Source organism: Diabrotica virgifera, chromosome 4, assembly GCF_917563875.1.
Source record: "Diabrotica virgifera virgifera chromosome 4, PGI_DIABVI_V3a".
Lineage (NCBI taxonomy): Eukaryota > Metazoa > Arthropoda > Insecta > Coleoptera > Chrysomelidae > Diabrotica > Diabrotica virgifera.
The window spans coordinates 214,399,103-214,411,437 of record NC_065446.1 but is presented as its reverse complement, the minus strand read 5'-3'; positions in this window follow the sequence as shown (position 1 = coordinate 214,411,437).

The window sequence follows — 12,335 nt, the reverse complement described above, 5'->3', positions numbered from 1 at the left end:
CGACCTAGTAGTATCCGACCTTGTCAGTCAGCTGTTGTTACTAGGCCAAGGATGGACGGGTGATATCGACACCCGTACCATGAAAAAAGTTTATATGTTTTTGTGCAACGTGTATGTGGCCGTTTCTTTCTGTTTTTTTGCTGTTTGCTGTTGTACGGAGGACTAAGTTAGCATTCACAATTTAAAAATCAAATTTACATTCCTAAGATGCACTTGTTTACACCTCTATGTAGCGGTACTTTTTTAGTATTTGACGTAAGTAAAAAAAGAGTTTTGTACTTCTTTTTCTTACAAGATCTCTTTTTTTATTTTAGCATTAGCTCCGATGATGACGTTTATGTCGAAAGCGCTCAGCTAAGGAAATAAAATATTTACACACTTTGACATACTACATTTTCATTTTCCCTTAAATATACTTTAATCCTGCAATCTCTTTTGTCCGATAAAACTTTTTTTCATATATTTTTTGGCGATTGGGTCCAAAAATTTTTATAAAGAAAATAAGCAGTTCAAGTATCACGAGGCCGATTTGCTTTTTTCTTATGCAAACAAAACCTTCACACATCCTTAGGGCTACCTTGTACATTTGATATCGCTACCATATACATGTCCCTAAAAACAAGATCCGTGTAAAAAGGAAAAGAAATATACGAGTAAATAAAGAAATCCGTTGTCGTATATCCTCTACACGTTCTCAGAGCTCTTTTCTAAAAGTAGAACATTTTGTTTTTCAGCAGGGGCACTTCTGAAAGCTGGTCTCCATATTTTACCCCATTCTATTCTATTTATGTTTATACAAAATGAGAAGGCGTGCACCTGCTTTAGAAACGTAAAGAAAAAACCTTTTTAAAAAGGTTTTTGGGATTTTCTCTAGATTTGTTTTTCCTTTGATTCTTTCAGGACCGTTCCTTCAAAAATACATTAACAATAATATTATTGATTACTATATTTAGCAGTAGTTTTAATTTAGGAATAAAATAATATGTATTAAAAAAATATTAATATATATTTTTTACATATTTTCAAATTAGCATTAAGTCATGTCATTAAGTCTATCATTTTCGGACATTTTTATTATTTCTTTAATTGATAGTCCCTTAAAGGTATTATTTCCGGTTTTTTTGTAACTTCAGTTTGTTTTAAAAAGATGTAAAATACTAATTTTTCGGTAAAATATAAATGGCTTTTATTAGGATCAGATTGCATAGATGGAAATGCAATAGGGAATATACCATATGTGAGACATCATTAGACAGGTATTTTATCATAGAATTTCCAAATAAGTTTATTGTATACAAACCAGTTATTGACTGAAGTTGGTTGCAGTTATAATAGCCCAGGGTAATAAGGTAGTTCCATGACACTTCAATAGCCAGGGTACTGAAGCGAGCGTTTTTTCGACAGGTAATACCTTTAAGAACAAATTGTAACTATTTCCTGCGTAGGATCTTGCGGCCATTTTTATTTATAATTAATTTACTGTCATAAAACGGTCTTTTTTCCCTTTTTACAAATTAATGGAAAACAGTAAGACATATGGTTTTCTTAGTACAAACATATTCGAGAGAATGGAAAAAGCTTTAAAATGGCGTATTACAAAATAATATCAAAATAAGTATAGAGCCTTGAAATTTTTGTCAAATGAGGGTTCTTTGGTGCTTAATATGTGACAGAAATTTCAAAGCGATTCATTCAATTGTTTATCCCAGAGAGCTTTTTTTAAACGCTTTTACTTAGTTCAATAGTTTGCGTCAAATCTTTAGACGTTAATTTGACTGCCTTTTTTCCAATGCAAATGAATGAAAATTTGCAGACATATGTATTCGTGGGAACAATACACGAATAATCAATAAAAAAAATTTTATGTTTATTAATTGTTTAATAAAAAAAAAACGATTTTAATTAAAAAGGCTTAAATTCTCTTGTTGTTTACAATGTAGAAACTTGAAACTTTTACAGATTGTAGCTAATGGTATGAACTATACATAATTTCACTTTTTACGTTAATTGTTTACGTTATGCTTCATAAACAAACAATAAAGTTTCAAATTTTTTGCCGATTCCGACTACTTTTCATGTTGGTACATCATGTTTTATACATATTTTAATAAACATGACGATATATTTTAATATTTGAAAAGTGTAAGACTAAAAAGTAAAAAATAAAAAAATATAAAAAAAAATTTAGGAAACGCTTTTCTTTAGTTACGAATGACTAAAATTAAATATATTATAAAAAAATCAACTAAAAAGCAAAAAATAAAAATAAATTGAAAAAATCTAACACATTCGTTACAGAAAAGCGTGGGGCGAAAACCGTTTATTTGATGAAGATGCGCCACGCTTTTCTTTGACGAATGTGTTAGATTTTTTCATTTTTTTTTAATTTTTTGCTTTTTAGTTGATTTTTTTATAATATATTTAATTTTAGTCATTCGTAACTAAAGAAAAGCGTTTCCTAAAATTTTTTTTTATATTTTTTTATTTGCAATAACATAAGTCAGAAAAAAATAATGCTTCAACCATCCTACAGGTGTCAAATGAAAGAGCATGAGCTGAACTTTCAAATTGGCTTAAAAAAGTGAATAAAAAATGGATTTATTAGTAATAAATAATTATGCAAAAGTATGTTCACATTTACCCTTATAAACTTTTTATTTTTTTATATAATAAATTATTTATATTTATTAAAATTTCTCATCAATTATCACATAAATAACATTACTCAGTAGTTATGCACCTAAGACACGGTAAACAATAGATTTTTTTTTTAAAAGTTATTCAAAAAGTATAAAGGATTTAAAAAAAGAAAAGTTGACGATATTGTGGCGTAATTATTTATTACTAATAAATGCATGATTTATTAATTTTTTTAAACCAATTTGAAAGTTTAGTTCATGCTCTTTCATTTGACATCTGTAGAATGGTTCTAACATTATTTTTTTCTGACTTATGTTATTGTAGAAAAAAGCTCTCTGGGATAAATAACTTGAATAAAATTTAAACAATTAAGTAAATTATTCGCTTTGAAATTTTTGTCACATATTAAGCACCAAAGAACCCTCATTTGACAAAAATTTCAAGCTCTATACTTATTTTTACAATAGTTATTCCGAAATTATTTTTTTTGAAATTTCGATTATTTTTCGCAATTATATTAACAATAAACGAGTGTATTAAGCTTTGTACTAAGATGTGTGTACTAAGAAAACAATAAGTCTTACTGTTTTTCATTAATTTGAAAAAAAGGGAAAAAGGCCGTTTTTTGACACTAAATTGTTTATAAATAAAAATGGCCACCAGATCCTACGCAGGTAATAGTTACAAATTGTTCTTATAGGTATTACCTGCCGAAAAAACGCTTCAGTACCCTGGCCGTTGAAGTGTCAGGAACAAGGTATATTTTTGTCTTATTACTCTGGCCTATAAAAATGCTTTTGCAAGTGGTTGATTTCTCATAATTATTTTTTAAGAAGTATATAAATTTTAAATTAGCTGCGTTTAAATGACTAATTATTTTTACATTATACCCGCAACCTTGCATTGCGAAAAATTTAAGAAAAGAGTTGGGAATACAAAAAAGATGTACATCAAGTTTTTGTAGATTTTAAACAATCGTATGCCTCTGAAAATTGGTACCTATACACTGTGGAAGGTAATGGAGGAAATGGGAGCACCGAGAAAGCTAACGCAAGTAGCCCACATGTGTAGGCATAATACATAATATAAGTATCAGAATTATTGGCAGAAGCACATCAGACGAGTTTCAAATCGAAATGAATCTAAGACATGGCAATCCACCTTCTCCTTTGTTATTCAACTTTGCCATGGAGCAAGCAGTTAGGAAAGCGCAACAATAATTTACAAATTTCTTTGCTACCCTTTGCTAATGATGTTGATACAATTGCACCATCCACCAGAGATTCGCAAGAAGTTTTTCCTCTTTTTGAATGCAGAGCCAGGAAAATTTACATTAAGATCAATGAAGATAAGATCAAGTGCAAAAAGCCAGTTTGGTACTAACCAAAAATCCAAGACACAGAATAAGGCGTTTCGATAAATGTATATAATTTCAAAGTTATAAAAGAATTCAAATACTTCGCAGCAGTGATAATAGCCGAAAAAAGTTATGAAAGATATGAAGCATCTATAATCATTTCAGGAAAGAGAGAGTATTACTACCTAGCTACGCTACTTTCCCCGCAAGAATAACGTATGGAACTGAGATGTGGACACTGAACCAGCGTGAAACAACAAAATTATTAGTCTTAAAACGGAAGATCATCGGGACAACAGGAGATTGAAGCCGAGCAGCCAGCTTCTTTGGTATTTATCTTCTAACCGTATCGCATTGGAAATAGAAATGTCAAAATATACGTATTTAACTCACGTTGTAATAATTGCTCAATTAAAATAATATTTTATATTAAATTGCCAGAAGACAAGAGCTTCAAAAAAAATATTGATAATGCCTGCTGTATACCATTAAAACTTTTGTAATCACGCAAAAAAAATATGTTTGGATCATGTCGTGACCGAAACAAAAATATTAGAATGGTATTCTTGTCGAATCCCATAATTTCATTTCTAGGGTTGTGCTTAGGAGTAATATTTTATATTTTTTGAGACTGGTTACTCATCCTTACCTTATGACCACAATGTTGGAGTTATCAAATGAATAAAACATTCACTTACATATTTACACCTGACAATTAAACCGACTCATTAATGTGATTAAAGTGAATAAAAAAATAGGAAAAAAAAATTTTAAGAAACGCTTTGCTTTGGTTACGGGTGACTAAAATTAAAAATATAAAAAAAGCAACTATAAAAGCAAAAAATAAAAAAAATTGAAAAAATCGTAACGCATTCGACAAAGAAAAGCGTGGCGCGTCTTCATCCAATAAACGGTTTTCGCCCCAAGCTTTTCTCTAACGAATGTGTTAGATTTTTTCAATTTTTTTTAAATTGCTTTTCTAGTTGTTTTTTTATAATATTTTTAATTTTAGTCACCCGTAACCAAAGCAAAGCGTTTCTTAAAATTTTTTTTTCATATTTTTTATTTTTCACTTTTTTAGTCTTACACTTTTCAAACATTAAAATATATCGTCAAGTTTATTAAAATATGTATACTTAAAACATATGATGTACAAACATGAAAAGTAGTCAGAATCGGCAAAAAATTTGAAACTTTATTGTTTATTTATAAAGCATAACGTAAGAAATTAACGTAAAACGTTAAATTATGTATAGTTCATATAATTAGCTACAATCTGTAAAAGTTTCAAATTTCTTCATTGTAAAAAAAACAAGAGAATGTAAGCATTTTCCGTTAGAATCGTTTTTTTTTTATTTAAGCAATAAAATTAATAAACATAAAATTTTTTTTTATTGACTATTCGTATATTGTTCCCTCGAATGTATATGTCTGCAAATTTTTAATCATTTGCAACGTCCAAATATTTGACCCAAACGATTGAACTAAAGAAAAGCATTTAATTAATTAATACGCCAAAACGAATTCTAATGTTTTATCTCTTCTAATGATTTACTATTACACGGTGTAGACCCTGTTAATTTCTCGTGAATAACGAATTATAATGTTAATTGTAGCACAAAACGTCTCTACCGGTAGTTTTTCTAAGACTACGATAAATACACGAATTTTTTTAATTCGAGTTTTGGTTGAAGTTTTGTTTCGTATCATATTTAAATTTGACACGAATAAACAAATTTTTTATTTTTATATAAACAAATATATGAGCGTTCAAAATTTGAAACATTATGGTTTATTTATGAAGCATAACGTAAAAAGTGAAATAGTTCATATCATTAGCTACACTCGGTAAAGGTTTCAAACTTTTGGTGTTGGTGGAAAACTTTTACTTAGGATGTCTGGGTTAGGCCTTTTTTGGACCAATTAGAAATTACTACCTCTGTAACTTTGGAACCGTTCATTTTAGAAGGATTATGCGTAGGGCCTTTTTTATTTCAAATTTAATGTAGAATATTTTTGTATAGAAGGTTGTTCATGCTAAACCGCATAGTTTTAGAAATATTGACGAAAAACGTAAAAAACTACGAATTTACCAATTTCTCCCCCGTCTCCCCCCCCCCCCCCCAAAACGCGACGCTCAAAATAGTGTGACTTTTTTCTGAACAGTATGTGGACCATATATAACAATTTGGTGTTGGAGGATAACTTTCACTTTGGATGTCTGGGTTATGCCATTTTTTGGATCAATTGTATCATACTATTAATAGACAAAATTTTATTTTATTGACTATTCGTGTATTGTTCCCGCGAATGCATATGTCTGCAAACTTTCATTCATTTGCATTGAAGAAAAGTCAGTCATATTAACGTCTAAAAATTTGACGGAAACTATTGAACTAAAGAAAGGCGTTTAAAAATACAATATTTTTCTAAATAGTCTCTAGAAAATTTCACAAAACAAACCGAATAGTTTTATTAGCCTAATACCAAAATTGAGTTGCTTAACATGCAATAACTCTGGATATTTAGTTAGTGATGTTGTAATGTATTCCAAATGATACATTTACATTTACACACTAGCTGATTTGGTCTGGACACACAATATTTGATTTGGTATAATCAGTACAACGTTGACTCGTGCATAAAATATTTCTAATTTAAATTCTGTGGAAGCCTGAATTTCGAAATCCATTTTTATTATCTAAATTTGTTTTAAAATGTTGTGAATTGTTAGTGTTCAGAAACTGCTTCTTAGGTTTTTCTTAGTTCTTTTAGGTTTACGTGTTTTATCTTAAACACTACAATAGCTATCCGAATTTTTCTTAGGTATCTATATAGGGTGAATTTTTAGTGTGGCATTGGTCGATCATTTTAGTATGTCAGAGAGCACCAAAATCACCCTTACCGATTTCAAACCTAATTACTGATAAGTAATAGTTGATGAAACATTTAAAACAACGAGATGCACACTCATCAAAAAAGCACGTCAGATTCTACATTTACTGAATCGATCCAGGAATAGTGAACTCAAACTAGTAAGAGTTAATTCTCTTTTCCCCCCGATCTACATTCACTAACGAGAGTTAGGAAGAGTCTACTTCAACTAGTAAAAGTTAAGTTAAAATTTTCAAATGAACTATTGCTGCTCGTTTTAGTTTAAATTGACTCAAACTAGAAATAGTCACCTCTAACTAATAATCAACTTGAACTCTAACATGTACACTCGCTGATGATAACCGATGATAACCTAATAAGGTTTGAAACCGGTTAGGGTGCTTATAGTGCTCTTTGAACGAAATGAATTATAAGACGGCTCTTGTTTCGTTTTACAATGAAATTATTATTTATTTATATTAGTTTTACTCCTAACTGAGCATGCGGTACCATTTTTCGTTGGAATTTTACCGCGCTGGCGAGAACTAAGATGCAGCTTTTAGATCTCCCTCAGCCTCCCTTGCAATTCGTTGGTTTGCAAATTTGAGAAACCACGAAGGTGTTACCAGAAAACTTGGTCCCAATAAAGTTTCATTTTTAATATTATTTTAATTTTATTAAAAATATAACTTTCGCTTTTCTCAAGTAAATATTTAAAATGTTAACCTACAAGATTTATGCAAGACCGAGCCATATTTCTTAAAAATTTTAAGTAAATTTTATTAACAGCTTCCCGCTTCTTCTTCTTCCGCCTTCAGTAATCCAACTTTGGACATAGGCCTCCCCCAATTCAATCCAGTGTTGTCTATTTTGCGCCACCTGTTTCCAGTTGTGTCCTCCAGACTTCTTTATGTCATCAGCCCATCTCATTTGTGGCCTTCCTCTACTTCTTCTTCCTAACCACGGTCTCCATTGTTGTATTTCGTGATTCCATATTTTATCCTTCAGTGGGGCATTGTGTCCTGCGAAGCTCCATTTTAATTTGGCAGTATGTTCCCCTGTGACTTTTATTTTGGTTTTGCTTCTAATCCATGTATTTGTTTTTTTGTCTATGAGCCTCACCCCGAACACTGGTCTTTCCATCGCTCTCTGTGCCTTTACTATTTTATCCATATTAGCCTTGATGAGTGTCCACGTCTGTGAACCATACGTAAGCGTATGGAGGATACACTGATCGTAAACTCTGGTTCTCAAATATTGATTTATTTTAGTGTTTTTCAAGATCCAACTCAGTTTTCCAAATCCTGCCCACGCTAACCTTATTCTTCTAGTAATTTCGGCAGTTTTATTTTCTTTGTTAACTTTCATTATCTGTCCCACGTAGATGTATTCGCTTACTGTTTCTAAATCTATGTCATTCAACGTTATTTTTGTAATGTTCGGTGTATTCGTCATTACTTTTGTTTTTTCCAAGTTCATCTTAGGACCTACTTTTTCCGAAGCTTGAAATAGTTGCGTCATCATGGTCTGTAATTCTTCGAAAATTGTAGCGAATATTACAATGTCGTCAGCATATCTCAAATGACTCAGTTTTCTTCCATTAACATTTATTCCTTTATCTACCCAGTTAATGTCTTTGAACACGTCTTCAAGTCCCAACGTGAACAGCTTTGGTGAAATAACGTCTCCCTGGGAACTCCTCTGTTGATTGGTATATCTTTGGTTTTCTCATCTATTTGTATTTTCATTGTAGCTTTCTTATAAATATTAAGTATGAGCATTCTGTATCGAGAATCTATCCTGCAGTTGTTCATAGCTCTCTCTATTGCCCAAAGTTCTATGGAGTCGAATGCCTTTTCATAATCAACGAAGCCAATGTATAAGTTCAAGTGATATTCATTGGCTTTCTCTATTAAGGTTCTGAATGTAAGATGATCCTCTGTACGGTAACCCTTTCGGAATCCTGCCTGCTCTACCGGTTGATAGCTATTAAGCTTCGACGATAGATTATTAGCTTAGTTATTATTCTCATAAACAGTTTGTACATTTGGGACAACAGGAAAATTGGCCTATAGTTCTTCAGATCTCCCCTGTCTCCTTTTTTGAAGAGAATTATTGTCAAGCTTTCTTTCCAATCATCTGGGACTTCTCCTTTGTGAAGGCATTCCTTGAAAAGATTTTTCAATTCTTCGAGAATAATTTCACTCCCCTCCTTTAACATTTCGGCAAGTATTCCATCTGGTCCCGGCACCTTATTTTTCTTTAGTTGTGCCATAGGTTGTTTTATTTCGAAGGATTCTATATTAGTGAGTACTTCTGAGTTGACATTATTAACTTTCTCTTAAGTTTTTCCTTTGCAGTGTTATCTGGGTCTTTGTTTGAGGAATATAAATCACGGTAAAATGTTTGTATAACTTTTAGGATTTTGTTCTTTTCTCTTGTTTCTTTTCCATCTTTATCTTTTAATGAGATTATTAGAGGCTTTTCTATGTTTGGTCTTAAGCATTTTAGGCCTCGGTTCTTTTCTATAATTTTTCTACCTTGTTTTCATTGTAGATCCTTAATTATTCCTTTACTCCCTTCTTTATTTGTTTATTTAATTCTTTGAAACCGTCGGTGTTTCGCTTTCCTTCGCTTAGAAATAGGCGTCTCTTTTCCATCAACCGTTTTGTACCAACGCTTATTTTGTCTTCTTTACTTTTCGTTTTCTTTGCCACAGTCAGGCCTGCTTTCAAGAGCTTTCGTTGCATTTCTCTATTAATTGTGTTCATGTCGGTATTTTCTTGTTGATAATATTCTACAAATTCTTCTCTGAAGACTTCTTTGTACTCATCTCCCTTCTGTCGGATTTTAGTTTGATCTATCTGATTACAATTATGTGGCCTGTTTCTACGGGTTTTGGTCTGTTTAAAAACAATCCTTGCTCTTAAAAGACGATGATCGCTGCCAGTTGGGAACTGATTGAGAGCAGTTATGTCTTCAAAAATGTCTATGTTCCCACATAAAAAGTAATCGATCTCGTTTTTCGTCTTTTTATCGGGAGATATCCACGTCCATTTTCGGTTTGCTTGTTTTTTGAAATATGTGTTCATGGCATATATATTTTGTTGTTATAAGAAGTTATATAATTTTTCTCCTCTTGCATTTCGTGTGCCATAACCATGCATCCCTATTTTAGTTTCAGTATTTTCTTCACGCTTACGCTTATGAAATAATCAATTTTTGGCAATTCCAGTGATCGCTCTCTCTGTCTCTTTCTACCCCCCCCTCTCTCTCTCTCTCTCTCTCTCTCTCGCATAAATCGGGCCCTGGCCTCCCCCAGCATCCGCCTCCAAGTATCTGTCCCTGGCTGATCTCCTCCAGTTGTACGCCCTCAATATCTTTTTAACATCGGTTATCACTTCGTTTATCCACCTCTTCCTTGGTCTTCGTACTGGCCTACGTCCCACCATAGTTATAGTTCCGCTAAGCGTTCTGCTAGGTGTTCTGTCGTTATCCATTCTTATACGGTAACCTGCCCAGCGCAAGCTTTATATTTTTTCATAATTTGCTACAGAGGGTTCTTTGTAATGTTGGTATAACTAGTGGTTGAGCCTTATTCTCCATATACCATTGTTGCAAATGGGTCCCAGTGATCGCTATGGCGAAACAATTGGTCCTTCTCTGCCTATCGGCCTCGAAGGTAATTATTTCGAAAAATGTGAAAAAGAGCAATGTAATGAACTGGAGCACCGTCATGTAAAAACCACATCATCATCATAAGTGGCTCGACAATCCGTTGTAGATCTTGGCCTGCTCGCAAATAGTTCGCCACTCCTGTCGATTCCTGGCAGCTTCCCCCATTTTATGACGCCTAGAATTTTTAGGTCTTCTTCCACATCATCTTCTTCGTGGTCGTCCTCTAATTCTTGTGCCCTCTGGTTTTGAAAAAGTTAATTTCTTAGTGTGTTCGTGATCTGGCATTCTAGCAATGTGTCCAGCCCATCTAGGTTTTTACCAGCAATGTGTCTGGTAAAAACCACATGCTTTGCCGGATACTAAATGGAATATTTTGAATTAAATCCAACCACTGGTTGGTTCTGGGACGGTTTAACAAGTACAACATTCACTGGATACGTACTGATAGGTCCGAAATGGTTCGTTCTAAACACCTATTTAATCCATTTAGTTTCTTAAATTTTAATTTGTAAATAAAATTATACCAATTACAACACGAGTTTTTACTTGTATGTTAAAAGTTATTTAACTCTATGGTATCCAGTCAACTCACGGGAACCATCCCGTTTAAAAGACTAATATTTACTAGAATATACATAAAAGATTTATCAAACTGCACTGTAGCAAGATGGGGAAAGGCCAGGGAACCCAAATGAAATCTACATTTTATACTATATTTCAATAAGCGATGCAGGGCATGTAAACAACGATTTTAGTTATTCAATTTTAGTTATATGTTCAAAATTTATCTACCCATTCCCTAGTAACAGTAAATTATTAAAATCACTTTATAACTTTTCTTTGTTCTCGATTATTAGTTTTTATTTTTTTATTTTATAGTACGTCGAACCCGCTTATTGGAATAGCCTTTGTGCCAAGCAAAAGTATTCTTATAACAGGGATATTCTAATAACCTATCATTGGTGGCTAGTAGAAAGGTTCCGGGACCGCAAATTTCTATTCCTTAAAGCGGGATATTCCTTTAACAGGTATTCTAATAAGCGGGTTCGACTGTATATAAATTATAGTGAAATAATGAATGAAAATAGTTGAAACAACGGAGAACATGAGTATCAAACGGTCGAATTAGAAATACCCCCACCAAGCATGGAAGAAATGAGGTATGCCAAAAACGCTTAAAAACTATAAATCCCCTGGTCTGAACAATATTGATGCCGAGCTAATTACAAGGCGGTCATGAACTAATAAGTCAAATTCATCAGTTAATAGGAAAGGCGTAGCAACAAGAAATGATGCCGAAAGAATGGTGTGGTAGTATTATAATAATACTACCGTAACTATTACTACTAATATTACTACGTATTGCGTCTACTACGTACTACGTGTACTACGAACTATTACTACGTGTAACTATTTCTTCGGCGTATGGTAGTAATCTTGTTAATAATACCGAAGCCAATATTTTATGCGTAGTATTGATCAGTGAGATCCCTCTGTAGTTCATGCATGATTCCTTTTTTCCTTTCTTGTGTATTGGTACAATTATTGTACAATAATTGTACCAAGAAAGGAAAAAAGGAATCATACATGAACTACAGAGGGATCTCACTGATCAATACTACGTATAAAATATTGGCTTCGGTATTATTAAAAAGATTACTACCATACGCCGAAGAAATAGTTGGTGACTACCAGTGTGGCTTCAGGCCTGGAAGATCGGCTATTAATCAAATATTTACAATAAGACAAATGCTTAAAAAGTATTGGGAGTATAATTCAGACGTGA